Source organism: Solanum lycopersicum, chromosome 5 (genome assembly GCF_036512215.1).
Source record: "Solanum lycopersicum chromosome 5, SLM_r2.1".
NCBI lineage: Eukaryota > Viridiplantae > Streptophyta > Magnoliopsida > Solanales > Solanaceae > Solanum > Solanum lycopersicum.
The window spans coordinates 29,588,941-29,599,303 of record NC_090804.1 but is presented as its reverse complement, the minus strand read 5'-3'; positions in this window follow the sequence as shown (position 1 = coordinate 29,599,303).

The window sequence follows — 10,363 nt, the reverse complement described above, 5'->3', positions numbered from 1 at the left end:
TTTTCATATTCTCCCGCTGCTCGCCAGTCCTCTGGAATGCGCCATTTTTGATAGTCTCCCTCCGATAATTCTATTTTGGAGGCACTCAGACCCACTGTGTCTCATTGGTATGGCCATATAAGAATCAGTGAAGAGTGGCCGGGGAGATGTCTTCTTGGAAGACAAGGACTAACACAAAGGTGAGCAGGTCCTATTTGGAAGGTCTTGCCCGCCTACCCAGTGAACCTCAAAGAGTAGCCAGATAGGAACCTTAGTAATCCCTGATTATGTCTTCACTGTAGGTACCCAGACCCCGAGCATCTACTTTACCTTGTGTCGGGTAAAAAATCTATGCACCTCAGGGATAGTATGCAAGCTCCTCGTAAGAACCCGATGCTCAACTGTCACCAACTGGGTCATCACCCCCCTTCCTATCATTCAATATCTTGGCTTCTTTGTATATTTGGTGTTGCCCATCGATGCACCACCGGTTGGGTTCCTCAGCAACGCATGCATGTTCATGTACTAGGGGTGTTGGTGCATGCTCTGAGCTATTAGCCTCATCACACAAGGCTTGGTCCTCTTACCTCGTGGCTTCCTAAGAGGCAGAACCATAGGCATTTCATTATTTGACCTAGAAGAATGGGCCGACCTTGAAGAGGAAGTAGATTCAGAACTTGATGCTCCTTCAAAGCTAGACGTAGTCCCGGAAGGTGAGCCGCTTAGTGCGCGCTCCTCATCAGACTGGGAGGCAGTGACTATGCTGGGAAACATCATCTGAGGGGTACCCCTTGTGGCTCATGCAACTAGTGTGGGGGTGGTGGCCCCTGAGGAAACGTTCTCTGGATCTTGTTCATTGTCGGAGGTAGCAATCATCTGACGAGACGGGGACACGAACTTGGACTTGCCCCTCGAGTAGATGATATCCTTTTTAGGTTTCATTTCTACATGTCTAGTAGTTGTTAGTTTCAAGTGAATAATACTATACACTAAAAACAATGAGAGCGAGGAAAGAAAAAAACTTCACAAGACAATTCAATACTGCAATTCCACGATAATGGGCATTATCGATGGTCCGTCGATAGGGTCTGTCTTCCGACACTTATATTAATTCAACTTACTCAAAAAATTTCAGACCTCTTAGATGGAAATGGGGGACGTGAAGAACATCGACGGACCGTAGTCCACGTCCGTCGTCTAACACTAGAACTATTTTTAATATTGGTGAAACAGGTTCTTTGAATGAAATAGCGGACGTCCAGAATAGTCCATTGATCAATCGACAGACCGTAGTCCACTTTCATCATTCAATCTTTAGCAAATTAAGGGTGGTCCAATCGACGGACCTCATCGACGGTTCGTCGACGGGGTATCATTCTGTTGTCCTGAGAGAAACTTAAAGCCTTATTTCAATCTCCACTTTTTGAACACTTTTAGCCCTATGAAAGTTTAGACAATACAATTTAAATCTCATCATTCCTAGAATTCCAATTTCAAGTCTTTGTCTTACTAAATCATCCATAGTACGAAACCCTAACTTAAATTTGGCAAACACAACCACAATAACCATATTTTAAACTGATTATAAGACCATACAAATATTTTCTTTCATTCCAAGGGACATATTACCCAAGTATTAACAAGCAATTTTTGTTATATTAGTCCCTTAGTCATGACCCACATACGATTTTCTATTAAACACCATGAACGAGAATTCAAAGTTAAAAGGAAACAAAAATACCTTCTATTCGGAGTGGCATGGTTGTGAGATGAAATTTTACAGCAGCCAACGCGCCTGATTTGAACACCAACCGAAGAACAACGGAGACCAAAGAGATTTTCCGAAGAGTGAGTTTGGGGGAAAAGGGGAATTGTGATTTGGATGGATATGGAAGATGGATTTATGATAAAAGAATGATATAAATTAATAGAAACCGTTTTGTAAGGAATGTTTAAGGATTTGGAAGGTGGGAATGAATTCCAACCGTTATGTCTTTTAATATGACCGACCGGGTTGGGTCAGGTTACAGGCATTTTACACCTACGTAACACTGTTGATGGTTGATACGCTCAAACTTACTTCTCAAATAAGAAGTAAAGTGGTCGTATCAAGTAAAGAACCCAACTAATGAGGTTGGGATCGTTCCCACAAGGAAAATAGTTCAGACTTAACTTCAATCTATTATTACTATTATTTAGTCAATTATCTCCTTAAAAACCAAAGACAATATAAGGGGGTATTTTTACTTCTAAATGAATGAAAATAACTAGATAAATTAAAGGAGACAACTAACTGCTTTAAATGTTGGAATTTAATCAGTTAATAAAATTAACTAGGATTTACGTGTTCCCATAGGTTCCTAACTTGATAATTCTAACTATAACAATTCTTTCCTTATATCTTGCATGCAAAGTGATAAGTTATGTATTTCTAAATCCTTAGTCCAGCATCTAGAAAATTTCACTCCGCACCTTGGTCCAGCTACGTGTGTTGTTATACTAACCCTTACCTTTACCTCATATTAAGCATCGTATTCGATATTTTACTAAGTTATTACCTCGTACCAATCAATACTAGCCTATTAGATAGTACTAAATCTATGTTGATAATTCTTTTCCTATTATCTACCTCCTTGGTTCGGCAAGTAGCATTAAGGCGAGTTCTAATGTTGGCCATCCGTTAAAAAGATTTCTAAACGAAAGAATTATCAATACATGCAAGACACTATTCTAGAATTGTTATTTTAGTTAGGCTTTACCTCATTATTCGCCTATGGTTCCCACAACCCTAGTTATAGAGTTTAGTTACCCATAGTCATAATCACAATATTCAAATATGTAATATAAGAATACATGCACTTACTTCAACGAGAAAGAATTCACTTGATTAATCAACAAAATCACCAACAATCCATTACTGAAATTAATTGAGGACTAAAGATTCTCCAAAAGTGTAATAATAATCACCAAGTCTAATCCACAAAAGAAGCTCAAAAATTCAAGAGTTTAACCCCAAAAACGAGTTTTTTTGAACTATTTATAAAAAATAAAAACCTAATTAAAGAAGGACTCTAATAGCTGGAAATCCGTCAAAACGTGGCTGGGTCGACGGACCTCGTGACGGGTCATCATGGTCACGACGGCCCTCATGGACTCCGTCGTCCCATACTTGTGTAAATTCTTCTGCTGCTCTCTTCATTAACCTCGACGACAGGTATGACGGATCATCACAGGCGCAACGGTCCATCAAGGGTCTCCGTTCCACAACACTTGAACTCGTTGAATTTGGGTACAAGGACTACTTCTCTGATCATCATGACGAACCAGCACGACGGACCGTCATGGCTACGATGGTCCGTCACACACTTCGTAACCCCACACTTGGTTAGACTTCCCCATCTTCCTTCAACAACTTCACTACGATGCCACCTATGGACCGTCAGGGGCACGACGGACCGTCACAAGCTCCGTAGGTGGCACTTTTATGCATTTCTTGCTCAAAAACGTCGTTCATCTTTTATACAAATTTCCTGCAAATAAAGAGAAAATTACATAAAAATTAATACAAAAAGGCTTTTGGACACACACTAAACTTAAGGAAAAAACATTAAAAATACCGTGAAACCACGGTATATCAACACCCTCAACTTAAATTCGTTGTTTGTCCTCAAGCGACACATTATAACTCAATACAAAATCTTGTTACAATAGTATCTATGTTTTATCTTTTGCAATCATTTTGCTATCAATCCCAATTAGTCTCATCATTTTTATGCATGCTATCACTATTAGGCTTGAATTATGTGGAATCAGACCATGACACAGACTCACCACACACTAACACCTATCCTCTTCAATTTCTCACCGAGGTGCTGATATTTTCGGCATTTCAACTAGTGTCATCTCTTCAAAACAACATCCTCATTTTTCACACAATGATTTCAATTTGAGTATAAGGATTACGTTTCAACACTCACTCTCAGAACAAATTCACAACTCATTCATACATATTTCCATAAGCTTGCCCTTATTTTAACTGCTTTAAGTTCTCTATACAACTCTTAGAATCATGATTGGACTTTATTAGCTTGTAACATAGGCTCAGGGTCAGGTAGGGTATATTTAGGTATGCTTTAGTGACTATTTGCTCTCCTTGACATATTGGCTAAACGTACCTCTTTTCATCATTTTATTTCTCCTAATTTCCCATATTTTTTTACCTTGCTCTTTTCCCTTCTTTCTCCATTTGTGTGAGTGACTCTCTTCTTTTCTTGCTTGTATTTATTGTATTTTTTTTTAAAAAAAATTGTTTCACTTTTCTTCCAACTGATTCTTGAGTCACTTTACTTTTGTTCCTTCTCTCTCTTTGTTATTTTAACCCCACTTTTCAGAGCATTCCTCATAATAGCCACCCTCAACTCATGAATTTTCCATGATTCAAAGTACACAATACCCAAAGTTGGGTCAGGGCCATAAAAAGGTTGTTTACTGCATTAGCCACCCTCAACTTATGCTTGTGGCATAAGCTGAGGTGCACATGTCCAAGGAGGGACCAGGTCCAATACATTATTCCCAGAAAAGATGAGCTGGGGTGAAAAGAAAGGTCTAATTTAAGCTCAAATCATTTGGATCAAAGAAGGATTAATTTAATTTATTTTTTTATTCAGGCTAAAAACGGGCTATTTTGAACAACGACCTATGATTCTTTCCTAATTGTCTATTACCGCTTACTTTTAGCAGGACTAACCATGCAAGTTCTAGCCCAGTACAAATAGTGGACTATTCAAATATTCCTCACACTCACTTGACATCTCATTACTCTACCAGATTATCAGACACCTACTTCAAATTTTAGACTTTGGGTCATGCAGTGGTGTACCTCTATGTCATGCTTAGAGCCACACATTTATCAATTACTATGCCTAGTCATGCATCATTTTCATTTCACATGATATCATTTTATCCATCATGCTTCATAATTAAACTATGTGCACAAGATCTATACATGCCGGTTCATCAGTAAAAATAATCAATCTCTTGGGGAAAAAGAACACAGGCATGAAAACCCCAAAAGTGGATAGTGAATTTGGCTACTCAGAGTTCACCCAGCACTCACTTGCCATTTACCCCAACCCCAACAAAAAGACATGCAATTGTCCCCAATGCATACAAAATTGAAATACAAGAGTGGTAGGTGAAGCAAACTTGGGGTGCAAAGCGCCGACGATCAGCAAGCTGGTGGGTCCGGTTCCCCAGAACCCACTACCTCTGTAATCTGGACACTCTCAGTAGTGTCCTCAGCAACAACAACACTATCAGAAGTGCCTCCCGCTATCTCCACATTTCAGGAGCTGATGCCCCACCAGCTGACTCTACGACCCTCATCTGACGCGCCTCCTCATCAGCAAGCGAGGATCTCCTCGTAGACTCCATCTCACATCGCTCCTTCTTCCGTGCTCTAGCCTCATCCTTTTCTTGACCCCTACGCCTCTTGGCATGCTCTCGAGGGGGAGGTGGCAGAATCTCATAAGTGACGAATAAGGCCGCCATCACTATGTCCTCAGCGGGCTCTACAGAAGGGGCCTCAGACTCATGCACCTTAGCCTTTAAGATCATATCGATGTATCCATGAAGAGTCTCGACCGCAACCTGAAGGGTCGACACATCCACTTGAGGGACTGGCCGGGCTAGCACCTGCAACTCAAAAGCGTCCAAGCGCTAATGAACCTCAACGATCTTTCGCTCTGTGTGCTGGACCATTCTCCGCTCCAAGCACTCTTCTGACTCAGTAATAGACCTCGGCATCCAAGGCTGGATGTGATGCACAAGTGTAGCCATCAGTGCCTCTAGTTTCTGGACCCTAGCAAGCGGGTCCAGAGCGGGGAAATGGGTTGAGCGAGAGGATCTCGGGGTAGTGCTACTACCCGGGATAGACTCAATCGGGTTAGTGTTAGTGGAAGCCGCCTACATAGCCATGTGAGGTTCTGCTACCGTATCAGCCAGGTTTTCACCAAGTGGAGACAACTCTGGACGAGGCCCTCTGCGTGGAGCCAACTCATTGGCCTCATCCTTGATGAGGCCGATATCAACAGTGCCCAGCGGAGTCTTGAGCTGATCAATGTGCCAGATAAGCACACCTGCGGACCTGCATAGAGAAAATATCATGCACTGAAAAGGGTAAGTAGTTGTGACCTTAAAATCTCTCTCGTGCATGACTGCCTGTAGAAGCCAAGCAAAGTCCACCTCAAACCCGGCTATCATCGCCGCCATCAGTACTGAACAATCCCATGTGACTATATTATCAGCGACTATGGGGGAAAGGCACTGGCGGACAATCAAACATAAAAACTTCACCGTGAAGGTCAGGTTAGCCTTTTTGATGGCTCCCTTCGGCTCGGTCACCCAGTCAGCACCCTCTCCATCAACAGACAAGTGCAGTGCCATCCACCTCTTAGTGGTCTCTATTAGCGATGGCTCACGCAAGAATTGGCCATCTTTGACAATTTGCCACCGGTAGTCAAACTCAGCGGTGAGAGGGGTCTGGTTTTCATAAACATCCTCGCCATAGATACCGGCGGATAGAAGGCTGGGGGATATCAACCTGAATGCCACGTACTCGGACATGCTCCAGTGGGGAGTGTTTGACGGGGGCAGCCCGCCTATCAATCTGTGATCTTAGAGTACACACGTAGGAGGCGTAGAACTCTCAGACCAACTCTTCACTATAATGTTTCAACGAACGTGTTGTCAACTCCAGTCGATGTCGGGTGAAGAGATTGTGGATCTCTGGCATAGTCGGGAGACTTCCCGTAAGGACCCGCCTCTCCAATATAAGGGTCCGTGTCATGACCCCTTTATCGTTCAAAAACTTTGCGTCTGAATAAACTTGATATTGCCTGTCGACACACCATCGGTTGGGCTGGTTGGCAACCGGGGTGAGAGCACGAGTCGGTGAGCCAGGTGTGGATTCAGAACTGTCAGCCTTATCAGACGAGGCAGACTGTGCAGTTGTGGTGGGTGCAGGAACCTCAACAGATTCGGAGGCTTCCTCCAACCACAAAACTCCTAAGGAGCCAGACGCTCCTTCTTCATGAGTAGCTGACCCAGAAGGTTTGCCAGTTAGTGTGCGCTCCTCATTTGACTGGAGGTAGTGACTACGCCGGACGCCACCTTTTTGAGTGTGGCTCTGGCAGCACGTGCAACTCGGGATGGGGTTGAAGTGCCTGCCGTCACTTTCTCAGGGTCACGCTCATATTCAGAGCCAATGACCAGGTGAGCAGATAGGGCAACAGAGTTCGATCGGCCACGTGCATATACTCGATCTTGTTTTGGTTCCATAATAGATAGTACCTGTAAAGAATCAATATTAGTACTAGAAGGAGCAAACAAGATGAGAAAAAGCGAAACAAAATAAATAAAAAAGTTAAGATGTCATGACATTTCTATAGTAACAGTGAGTACGATTGACCGTCATGGGGTCCGTCATGTTTTACTTAAACTATGTTTATGTGGAAACGCCTGAAGGAAAGTCTCTGACAAGTATTGCGGATAAGCAGGATGGACCATTGTGATTATGACGGTCCTTCGTCGATGTCCTTCATGGGACACTTAGAAAAAAGAATGTGGACCCTTAGGAGAGGGGTCTCTGACCACCATGATGGTAGGTGCAGGATGAACCGTCGAAGATATGATGGTCCGTAGTAGGTGTCCGTCAGAGGACACTTGAAAAAAGTTGGAGACCCTTAGGAACAGGGTCTTTGACAACCAGGACGGTTGTGCAGGACGGACCATCGCGGGTATGATGGTCTTTTGTATATGTCTGTAAGAGGAAACTTGGAAAAAGTTTGAGACCCTTAGGAACAGGGTCTCTGATAACTAGGACGATTGTGCATGATGGACCGTCGCAGGTATGACAGTCCGTCGTATATGTCCGTAAGAGGACACTTAGAAAAAGTGAGAGACCCTTAGGAATAGGTTCTCTGACAACCAGAATGGTTGTACAGGACAGACCGTCGTGAGAATGATGGTCCGTCGCAGGTGTCCGTTGGAGGACACTTGGAAAAAGTGAGAGACCCTTAGAAATAGGGTCTCTAACAACCAAATAGTTGTGCAGGATGGACCGTCATGGTAATGATAGTCCGTCGCATGTGTCCGTTGCTGGACACTTTGAGAAAATTGGACAATGGGGCGTTAGGGATGTTAGGACAAATCCTATAACGGTCCTTCGTAGGTACGACGGTCCATCAACGGGGTATCGTTCTGTCATTCAGTGACAGAACTGGGGATGCCACATTCATCCCTTATGACCCAAATTAAAGTTTTAGTTTTTTAACCTACATGTGTTTAACCCAAATACCTAGTAAACTAGCAATGCTAAAACACCTATTTCTAGAGTTTTAAGAAGGCAATTTTGAGGATTATCAACCTAGGTCAGACCGAATATGTATTAAAGAATGAACCCATAAATAAGAAATAGGCTAATACTAATTGATAAACAAAAATGCAATGTAAATGGGTACAAAACAGAGATATATACCTGAGAATTTGAGAAAAAACAAGCGATGAAGGTACTTGGTGATCAAGACGAGAACCACAACAGCAGACTCCGACTAGTTAAGAGTGGATTGTAGGAATTGGAGAACTTGGGGAAATGATTGGTTGAAAGAGAGGTAGGAAGTGGGATGTCGAAAAGGGAGGGAAATTGGAGGAAGAGTTAAGGTAATGGGTGAAATGAAGTGGTGGGGTTTTTAAATGTTAAGAATTTTTTTTAAAAACCCAGCCAGGTCGGGTCGGGTACGCTTCATTAATGATGCGACAAGTCCCCGACGACAGTCCGTCTCATCTGTGGCGGTCCTTCATTGGTTCCATCGCGTGTGCCGTAGTTTTGAAAATAACTTAAAGACATACCTAGCACGACGGATTCATGCGATGGTCCATCGCATTTGTGACGGTCCGTCAATGGGTCCGTCAGTGACTGCTGCAGAGTGATTTTCTGCAAACTTTCCTGGTGATGTGCCTGCAAATTAAATCCCATTACTAGAAAAAAAACTATAAGTATTGGGTTGCCTCCCAACAAACGCCTTATTTAACGTCGCGGCACGACCGAGGACACTTGATTACTCATACTTCATCAAGATGGTATGCCTCGATCACTTCATTTGCTGATTCAGCATGCCCAAAAACATTTTTATGCGTTGTCCATTCACCTTGAACCACACACCCTCCTTAGTTTCCAACTCAACTGCTCCATGAGAGAATAGTTGGGTAACCAAGTAAGGACCAGTCCATTTTGACTTGAGCTTGCTCAAAAATAAGCGCCACCCAGAATTGAATTAAAGCACCAAATCCCCAACCATAAACTCTCGTTCTTCAATCTTTAGGTCATGGTACTTCTTAATCTTTTCTTTGTAGAGGGCTGAGCTTTCATAAGCTTTCAGGCAAAATTCATCGAGTTCATTCAACCCAGTTAACTGTTGTTCTACATCTTCGCTCCAATCCATTTTCAACTTCTTCATAGCCCACATGGCTTTATGCTCTAATTCAACTGGAAGATGAAAAGCTTTCCCATATACAAATTGGTATGGGGACATACCTATGGGAGTCTTATACGCTGTCTAATAGGCCCAAAGAGCGTCATCAAGCCTCCTTGACTAATCCGTTCTACTAGCGTTCACTGTTTTTGACAATATCTGTTTGATCTCCCTATTTGACACTTGAACTTGCCCACTAGTTTGAGGATGGTAAGGGGTGGACACATTATGGCGAACCCCATATTTCTCCAATAATTCCTTGAACAATTTGTTGCAAAAGTGGGATCCCCCATCACAAATAATTGCCCCTGGGTACCAAATCGAGAGAATATATTCTTTTTCAAGAACGCAGTGACACTCTTCCCTTCATTGTTTGCGAGGGCGATAGCTTCCACCCATTTAGATACATAATCAACCGCTACTAAAATATACTTCATTCCATGAGAACTCATAAAAGGACCCATAAATTCAATACCCCAAACATCAAATAACTCAATCACAAGAATGGGGTTTAGAGAGAGCTCTTGCTTTCTTGAAATGCCGCCATCTCTTTGGTATCTATCACATGCTTTAGCAAACTCATGAGCATCTTGATGAAGATTTGGCCAATAGTAACCACATTGTAATATCTTATGAGCGGTTCGGACACCACTATGATGTCCACCAACGGGTGAGGAATGGTATGCCTCTAAAACACTCAACATCTCAAATTCTGGCACACAACGCCGAATAAGCCCATCGGCACAACTCCTATATAAGTATGGTTCATCCCAAAAGAACTTCTTCACATCGTACATGAACTTTTTTCTTTGATGAAAGGACAGTCTGATGGAGTAATATCACTAGCCAGATAG